At 48.5% G+C, this 8,511-nt stretch overlaps 1 long non-coding RNA gene across 3 annotated transcripts; it reads right to left on the minus strand.

Annotated features, from left to right (window-relative positions):
- Positions 1-552: 552 nt before the first annotated feature.
- Positions 553-8,167, minus strand: LOC149127503 (uncharacterized). 3 transcript variants are annotated; one of them, XR_016231268.1, is made up of 5 exons: positions 7,741-8,167; positions 4,018-4,104; positions 3,801-3,898; positions 2,715-2,829; positions 553-748 (listed from the first exon to the last, which is right to left on the minus strand). It is a non-coding gene; the product is annotated as an uncharacterized LOC149127503 (long non-coding RNA). The 3 variants fall into 3 exon arrangements; XR_016231266.1 differs by having other exon boundaries at positions 3,801-4,104; XR_016231267.1 differs by lacking the exon at positions 2,715-2,829 and having other exon boundaries at positions 3,801-4,104.
- Positions 8,168-8,511: the final 344 nt, after the last annotated feature.

An 8,511-nucleotide genomic window follows, 5' to 3' on the forward strand; every position in this document is an offset into this window, starting at 1 on the left:
CTGCTGGCCTCCGTTTCTCATCTGCACTGATTCCTATTCGGATCTCTGCAAAACACAGATTCTCTGCCTGCTCTGACAGCTTCACATTCTATCAAAGGGCACCGTGATTAAAAACAGGGGGTGGGAAGACAGAGAGCAGTGATTTACATAAATACAAACAGCCAGGAAAGGAGGATGTGGTTGTGTGAAGGGAGGAGACCCGGCTGGGCTGGAAAGAGGACATTTGCTAACCTCTGTCTATCATCCTAGAGGGGTTGAAATAAGGGACATGAGGGAACCTGAATTAATGGAAAGAAAATAAAAAATATTAATGTGGAATGAGTACACAACCTACTGCCCAACGCAAGACTCTCTTGAGAGAGCCAGGGGAGGTTGTTAACAGTCACTGCAGAACAGGTGCGAACTGGCCCTGTCCCAAGAGCACGCTCCTGCTAAATGGATGGCCAAAATCCAGTCGTGCCCTGAATGTCTCCTACCATTAACAAGAACCAGAAAAGAAAACAATGATTTCTTTCTTTTTTAATTAATTTATTTATTTGAAAATCAGAGTTACAACAAAGAGAGGAGAGGTAGAGAGAGAGAGAGAGGTCTTCCATCTGATGGTTCATTCCCCAATATTGCTGCAACGGCCAGAGCTGTGCCCTATATGAATCCAGGATCCAGGAGCTTCTTCTGGGTCTCCCACATGGGTGTAGGGGCCCAAGGACGCAGGCCATCTTCTACTGCTTTCCCAGGCCATAGCAGAGAGCTGGAAAGGAAGTGGAGCAGCCGGGTCTCGAACCGGCCCCCATATGGGATGCTGACACTGCAGGCGGAGGATTAAACTACGATGCCACAGCACTGGCCCCAAACAACAATGGTTTCTTTCAAAGCAAGAAAATTTATTTTTAAAAAATGAAAACAGCAGCCCTGAAAGGAATACATGTCATCAGCAGGCTGACTGGAGCCACCCGTGATATTCAGCCACGGTTCTCAGCTGCATCTGCTCACTGGCAGATCAAGACACGCGGCCCCCACATACGCGTTCAGCATTTCCAGCAGGACACAGAGGAAATCTGTCAGGTCCAGCAAGCCGGACTCAGCGATCTCCTCTGAGCAGATTCCCAAGACATCTATTCAATGGAAAACCGCACCAGCTCTTTACAGACAAAAGTCAAAGCTTGTTTAAAAGTTATGAGTATTCTGCCAGCGCCGCGGCTCACTAGGCTAATCCTCCGCCTTGCGGCGCAGGCACACCGGGTTCTAGTCCTGGTCGGGGCACCGGATTCTGTCCTGGTTGCCCCTCTTCCAGGCCAGCTGTCTGCTGTGGCCCGGGAAGGCAGTGGAGGATGGCCCAAGTGCTTGGGCCCTGCACCCCATGGGAGACCAGGAGAAGCACCTGGCTCCTGCCATCGGATCAGCGCGGCGCACCGTCCGTGGCGGCCATTGGAGGGTGAACCAACGGCAAAAGGAAGACCTTTCTCTCTGTCTCTCTCTCTCACTGTCCACTCTGCCTATCAAAAAAAAGTCATGAATATTCAACAAAAACCAAAAACATTCAAGCAAACATGGAAATAGAAAATTGTATTTTGCTATTATTTTATTTATTACTTTTTCATTATTTTAGTTTAATTATTAGTCTTACTTTTTAATTTATAGACAAAAATTATTAATTAGGGTCCCCAAATAATCTTATTTTATCTTTTGTCCTTCATGAAGAACTCCTTCCACCTTTGAGGAAAAAAAGGGGATTTTTCTGTCACCAACAGTATGAATATTTTAAATAGGTAGAACAGAAAATATTTTTCAAGCTTTGATAAAAAGGTTATTCAACTAACCAGACTCCCTTCCATGTCATGGTCATCATTAAAAATTGATCTACTAATTTTACCTTTGCAAATAATATTACAGAAAGTGCTACCTTTCCTCTGGAAAATGCATGTCTATGTAAAATAAATACATTTATAAATATTTATAATATATAAGGAATATGTATTTTGTGTATATATATTTGTATATGTTTTAAAGTATATGTTTGTAAAATCAAGACTAAACTGAGTAGAAATACCAAACCAAAAGAGATAGAGCATAAATTGTCCAATAATAAGCAAAGGTTAAATACATTCTCACATACTCATTTAAGGGAAAACTACACAACCATTAAAATTGACCATGTACTTCTGTGTATAAAGTTAAGCAAAAATGTATCTTAGTGGAGAATGGGACTGGGAAGGAGAGAGGGAGGAGGAGGAGGGGTGGGAGTGTAGGTGAGAGGGTGGATATGGTGGGAATAATCACTATATCCCTAAAGCTGTATTTACAAAACGCATGAAGTTTGTATTCCCTAAAAAAAAGTTTTCTTTGGAGGGAAAAAAAAGCTGCTCATGTAGAATTATACTGACACAGAAAGATGTTCCAATACAGACACCAGTAACTGCAGGTGGCAACTTAACCCGACACACCATGCCAGCCCCGGATGATGGCAGTTCAGAGCAGTTGGCTTTACATTAACTAACTGAGGAGTCAGTGACCACAGGTCCTCGAGGGATCTGCCATTTGCCCGTTCTCCAGAGTTAGCCACCCTCACTCCAAGATCTGCCTCAAGGCTCAGTGCATTGCCACTACCCCACCCATCACCCAACCTGTTCCTGGGGTACCCAGGCACCCGACAGGAGGGGAAAAAGCATTGTCTGACTTAGCCAACGGCTGGCCCTTGGCTTGGACCAGAAACCCACCTGTGAGTTGCTGAAAACACTAGTCCAGGGCCCTTCGCTGAGACCAAGCTGAGACCTTCGCTGCTGTAAACCTGATTTCATCCAGAAGCACAGGTTAAGGGAAGCCAGTCTCCAGCTTGGAGAGAAGAGTGAAAAGAGAGCGGGTATGGACATGTTTACTGTCGAGAGGAGGAGAGTCCGGCTTGAGGGAGTGAATCGGGGAACCCGTCAGCACCAGGAGGTGGACAGGGCGCTGGTCACTCTCTCCCCTGCTGAAACAGGGCTGGGCTGGCCACTCCCACCCTCACATGCCGCATGCCGGCCAAGCACCGGCTCTGCGCCCAGACTTCTTTGGCCAATAAGGGCCCAGCTGGGCTGTGATTTGGTGAGACGTTTGTTTTCGCCCCTCTCTGACCCTGCCAGCCTTCCAGACTGGAAGCTGGATCCCTGACACTTTGGTTCCTGGACGGAAGGTGGCAGGGCTTGCCTCCCCCACCCAAACGTCTTCATCCCTGACATCTTCTGACAGGCGACCTTGCCAGGTCTCTTTTTATAATTACAGATATTGTGACAGGAATGTGAAATAAAATGGCAGTGGGTAAATCAGTTTCTCTAGTTTCTTTAAGATGGATTGATTGATTGATTGGAAAGGTAGAGTTACAGAGAGAGAGAGGGAGAGACAGAGACATCTTCCTTCTTCTGGTTCACTCCCCTCATGGCCATAATGACCAAGGCTGTTCCAGACAGAAGCCAGGAGCCAGGAGCTTCATCTGGGTCTCCCATGTGGGTGCAGGGGCCCAAGCACTTGAGCCATCTTCCGCTGCTTTCCTACATGGGGCTGTATCGGAAGTGGAGGACCCGGGACACGAAGCAGTGCCCATATGGGACGCTGGAGCTGAGGTGGCAGCTTTATTCGCTATGCCACAATGTCAGCCCCTCTCTAGTTTCTTACTCCATGGTGCTGAGTCAAATTTTGCTATTGGGGAAGAGGTGTGGCACACAATTGGGATGGCAGAGATGATCACAGACCAACTAAGGACCCCGCTCTCATGCCACAGTGGTTGTTTCCCAGCTTCTCTCGCACTGGGGTGGAATCCTAAGACTTACCAGAGGCACGCACAGGAAGCAGCAGATGGAAACGATACACGCCCCTTCAGCACAGACACGGGAAAGCATCAGGTGTGCAGCTCTCCACGCCCGAGGAACTTGCAGCACAAGAGGACAATGCTGTGACAGAGCAGCAGCTTGGGGCGCTGGGTCCCGCAGGGGAGGGGCTGCGACGGCACGGGTCAGGGTGGCTTGAACAGCCCTCAGCATCTCTCACCTGGAGGGAGCAGAGCTGGCAGGGGACAGACAGGCTCAGAGCACTGGTGCCACAGTGGGGACCAAGGGCAGGAAGGGGGTGGGCGCTCTGCAGGGAAGGAAAAAGGATGAGAACACTCATCAGCTCACTCACACCATGGCAGGAAAGCCCAGGCCAACACCACCTGGTCAAGGTCAGTGCCCAGTAGAAAGGACAGGAATTGATGGCTTTCTCAGAAGACACTCTACTTGGCTGTCCGTAATGGATTTTTTTTCTCTACTTGAGAGGCAGGTAGACAGGGCTCCAATCTGCTGGTTCACTCCCCAGCTGCCCACAACAGCCAAGGCTGGGCCACACTGAAGAGCTGGAACCTCAGTCCAGGCCTCCCACATGGGTTACAGAGATCCATCTCCTGTAGCCATCACTGCTGCCCTCAGGATCGGCATTGGCAGGAAGCTGAAAGTGGTGGATGTTTTACAATTTTATTTTGGGTTCGACTAGGCTCTCGTGGGCCTCAGGAACCATTCCCAGGGAGATTCAGCCTATCCCCAGCTTCTCTGCACACTCGGGCACACGGCTCCAAGGAAAGCCATCCAAGTGTACGTGCATATTGATCCATACACGTCAGTGTGTGTGAACTTCCCCAGGTAGATCTGGGTCCAGAGGTAAAGTGAGGAGGTCACTTGACCATTTTGATCTACGTCTCCTGACACTAGTGTGCTAGGCACCATTCTAGGAACAGCAAACAACTGTTGATAAACAAACAAAACACCTTTCAAATCATCATCAGGGCCAGCATTGTGGCGTAGTGGGTAAAGCTGCCACCTGTGACACCAGCATCCTGTTTGAGTCCTGGATGCTCCACTTCCCATCCAGCTCCCTGCTAATGTGCCTGGGAAAGCAGCAGAAGATGGCCCACCCGCTTGGGCCCCTGCCACCCACGTGAGATACCTGGATGAAGCTCCTAACTCCAGCCCTGGCCATTGCAGCCATTTGGAGAGTGAACCAGTGAATGGAAGATTCTTTCTCTCTCTCTCTCTCTCTCTCTCTCTCTCTCTCTAACTCTGACTTTAAAATAAACTTTTTTAAAAAATTAAAATTAAAAAAATAAACATCATCTTGTCAAGCAGTGGGTCTACCTTCTGAATTGCTTATGTGCAAACAGGATTCTCCCAGCCACCCTGTCTTTAAAAGCTGGCCACGGGCCAAGGTGTAAGCCTGCAAATGACCTCAAACAAAATCCTTCCCATCACAGTTTGGGTACAGGGTTGGCAAGAGCTGAACCAGCCCACCCACTCCACCAAAAAATTTCTGCTGCAAGCCTCCGCAGGAAGATGTGCACAGGTGAATCCATTTCTTCTCCAGAGGTTTGTGAAAGTCCCTGTTGCTAATTCTCTAATGCCCTCCATGAAATCCTAACACCTGCACACAAATGGGTTAGATTGTGTTGAACACTCCAAGAACCAGTGCTCAGGGAGGCAAACAACTCCAGCTAACTGAAGCAGAAAAAGAATTTATTTGTGGTGCATGGGCTGGCTTACAGATCAGTGCAGGATTGAAGCATCAGGTTCAGAGGAGAAGAGCTAAGGGAAGTAAGGCACTGAGGTCACGTTGTGAGAACACTCCTCCTCACACACTGCTCTGGTCTGAATGCTGGCATCCCATCCCTCCACCCAAATCCATGGGCTCAAACCCCGCCACCAAGATGATGGCACTAGGGGGAGGTGGTGGGGGCTGTGGCTTGGATATGGTTTGTGTGTCCCCTAAGTGTCCAGGTGTTAGAGGGCTGGTTCCCAGAGGAGCAGTACTGGGAGGTGCTGTGGGACCTTTAAGAGCTGGGGCCTAGTGAGGGGCCTTTGGGTCACTGGGGCCCTGCCCTCAAGAGGGATTAAGGCAGTTCTCTGGCTTCCCTTGAGTTGTCACAGAGTGGTTGTTATCAAAGGAGCAAGGTGGGACCATCCTGTTCTCTCCACTTCCTATTCCAACATGTTATCCACTTGCTCTCACACTCGCTCCCACCATGATGTGATGCCATCTGCCATTAGAACCTCATCAGAGACACAATCTGCAGAGCCTGCCCAGTCTTGGACGGTGTGCCTCCAAAAATGTGAGATAAATAAGCCTCTTTCTTGATCAACTTAGCCTGTGGCAGGAATTCCATCACAGAGCCGAGAAGCTAATACATGGGCCCGAGTGCTGCCTTGTCCCCTCTACCATGTGAAGAAACAGCCACAGGCTGTTGTCTCTGAACCAGGAAACCTCATCAGACACTGAACCTGCTGGTCTCCATCTGGGATTTCCGGGCTCCAGAACTGTAAGCAGCAACCTTGTTGGTCATAAGCTACCCAGTCAATGGTATATTGCTGTATCAGCCTGAACAGACTGGGACGTACGCCATCTCTTACACGGTTGTCACTGAACTCAGATGCAAAGATACTCTCTGCATATCTCATGCAAATATGGCACCAGAGAGCATCCAGCTGACTCAAGCTGGGTCACCAGCCTACACCCTAGGTGCCAGAGAGCCAAGAGAGGTGATAACTTTCCTCTTCCTTCTATGCAGTGGGTATTTGGAGACCAGTTATTCAGAAATAACAAACCTGTTGCAGTCCATCCCTTTGTCCCCCAACATTCCTCACATTATTTTCCCCATACCTAAGTTTCCTGAAAGTGTCCCTAACATAATGTTACTATCCCTTAAAATAGAACATGGAAAATATTCTCAACTCTCCTCAGGTGAGGCATCTACATTATATCAGCTACCCTATTCAGCTCGACGTCTAGGATTTCTAGACCATACCCATTCCACGTTTCATTCTGTTGCCACATTGCTTTGATATAACAAATTATAAAATAACCATCATCGATACCATAGAGAATAATGGGAGAAAAGGAAATCCATTAAAATGAGCCAAAGTGCATGGTAAATGACAAGACAAGGGGTAAAAGACAAGACAGGGGCTGGCACTGTGGTACTGTGGCACAGCGGCACCCCATATGGGCCAGTTTGAGTTCCACTTTCTTTTTTTGTTTCAAAGATTTATTTGTTTATTGAAAGAGTTACACAGAGAGTGGAGAGGCAGAGAGAGAGAGAGAGAGAGACTCTCTGGTTCACTCCCCAGTTGGCTATAATGGCAAGAACGGCGCTGATCCGAAGCCAGGAGCCAGGTGTTCCCACTTGGGTGCAGGGCCCAAGGATTTGGGCCATCCTCTACTGCTATTCCAGGCCATAGCAGAGAGCTGGATGGGAAGAGGAGCAGCCGGAACTAGAACCGGCACCCATATGGAATGTCAGCACTTCAGGCAAGGGTATTAACCCACTGCGCCACAGCACCGGCCCTTTTTTTTTTAAGATTTATTTATTGAAAGTCAGAGTTACACAGAGAGAGGAGAGGCAGAGAGAGAGAAAAAGAGAGAGGAGTTCCACTTTCGACCCAGCTGCTCCATTTCCAATCCAGCTCTCTGCTGTGGCCTGGGAAAGCAGCGGAGGATGGCCCCAATCCTTGGGCCCCTGTACCCACATGGGAGACCCAGAAGAAGGTCCTAGTTTCAGATCAGCTCATCTCTGGCCATTGCAGCCATTTGGGGAATCAGCTGGCAGATGGAAGACCTCTCTCTCTCTCTCTACCTCTCTCTGTAACTCTCAAATTTTAAAATAAATCTTTTTAAAAAGAAGATGAAACTTCATGTTCTGCGAAGCAGCTCAACACACACAAATACATAATTTGTCGCTCCCCCACTCACGGAGGAACGACACCGGACGCTGTTTTCTTTCCCCGGTCCTTCCCGGATTTGCTGCCGCTCCCCTGCCTCCGCGGAGGAGCGGCACTGGCGAGCTCTCCAACCGACTCTCTCAGGGGGGCCGTGCATGTTGTCGCTCTCTCTCTTTTATAGTCCTCTCCCACCAATCCGTGCTCTGCTGCCCACATGCTGAGCACGCCGCTTTCTTCCAAACAGGGGTTGGGTCAGGAATCAGCTAATTAACGAAGCAGCTGTGAAAGATTTGTTTACTCTCTCTCAGCGCCATATGATGGGAGATCAGATGCATAGAGTTAGTCTTAATAGTCTCAGTGGTCTAGTCTAGTCTCGGTAGTCTCAGTACTTATTTCGCCATGTTGCGGGAGACAGGCCCTGCTCCCCACAATAACTGGAAACAAAGTTTTATGAAACAAAAAAAGACAAGAAAGAGAATGGAGTAGGAATGCAGACCATGCTTCTGCAAAAAAGGTAGTTATGTCTCCCATGCTTCACTGCTCATTTTGTCTTCTCTTGCAGAGTTCCTGGCACCTGTTGACCTAGAAAATTCCTTCTTTCAACTGCTTCAATGAGCAGGAAAGCAAAATAAAACAAACATTTTAAACCCCAATGCAGTGTGTTTTTATCTGATAGGTGCAGTAAGACACCATCACTGATTTTCTTTGAGGCTGTCTATGCCACACCTTAGACCACAGGAAGTTCCCATATCACCATCCCACAGGACATTCTACTCACCCACACCTGCCGATGGAATGTAGA

The sequence above is a fragment of the Oryctolagus cuniculus genome, chromosome 3 (genome assembly GCF_051225735.1).
Source record: "Oryctolagus cuniculus isolate XC-2025 breed Fujian yellow rabbit chromosome 3, ASM5122573v1, whole genome shotgun sequence".
Lineage (NCBI taxonomy): Eukaryota > Metazoa > Chordata > Mammalia > Lagomorpha > Leporidae > Oryctolagus > Oryctolagus cuniculus.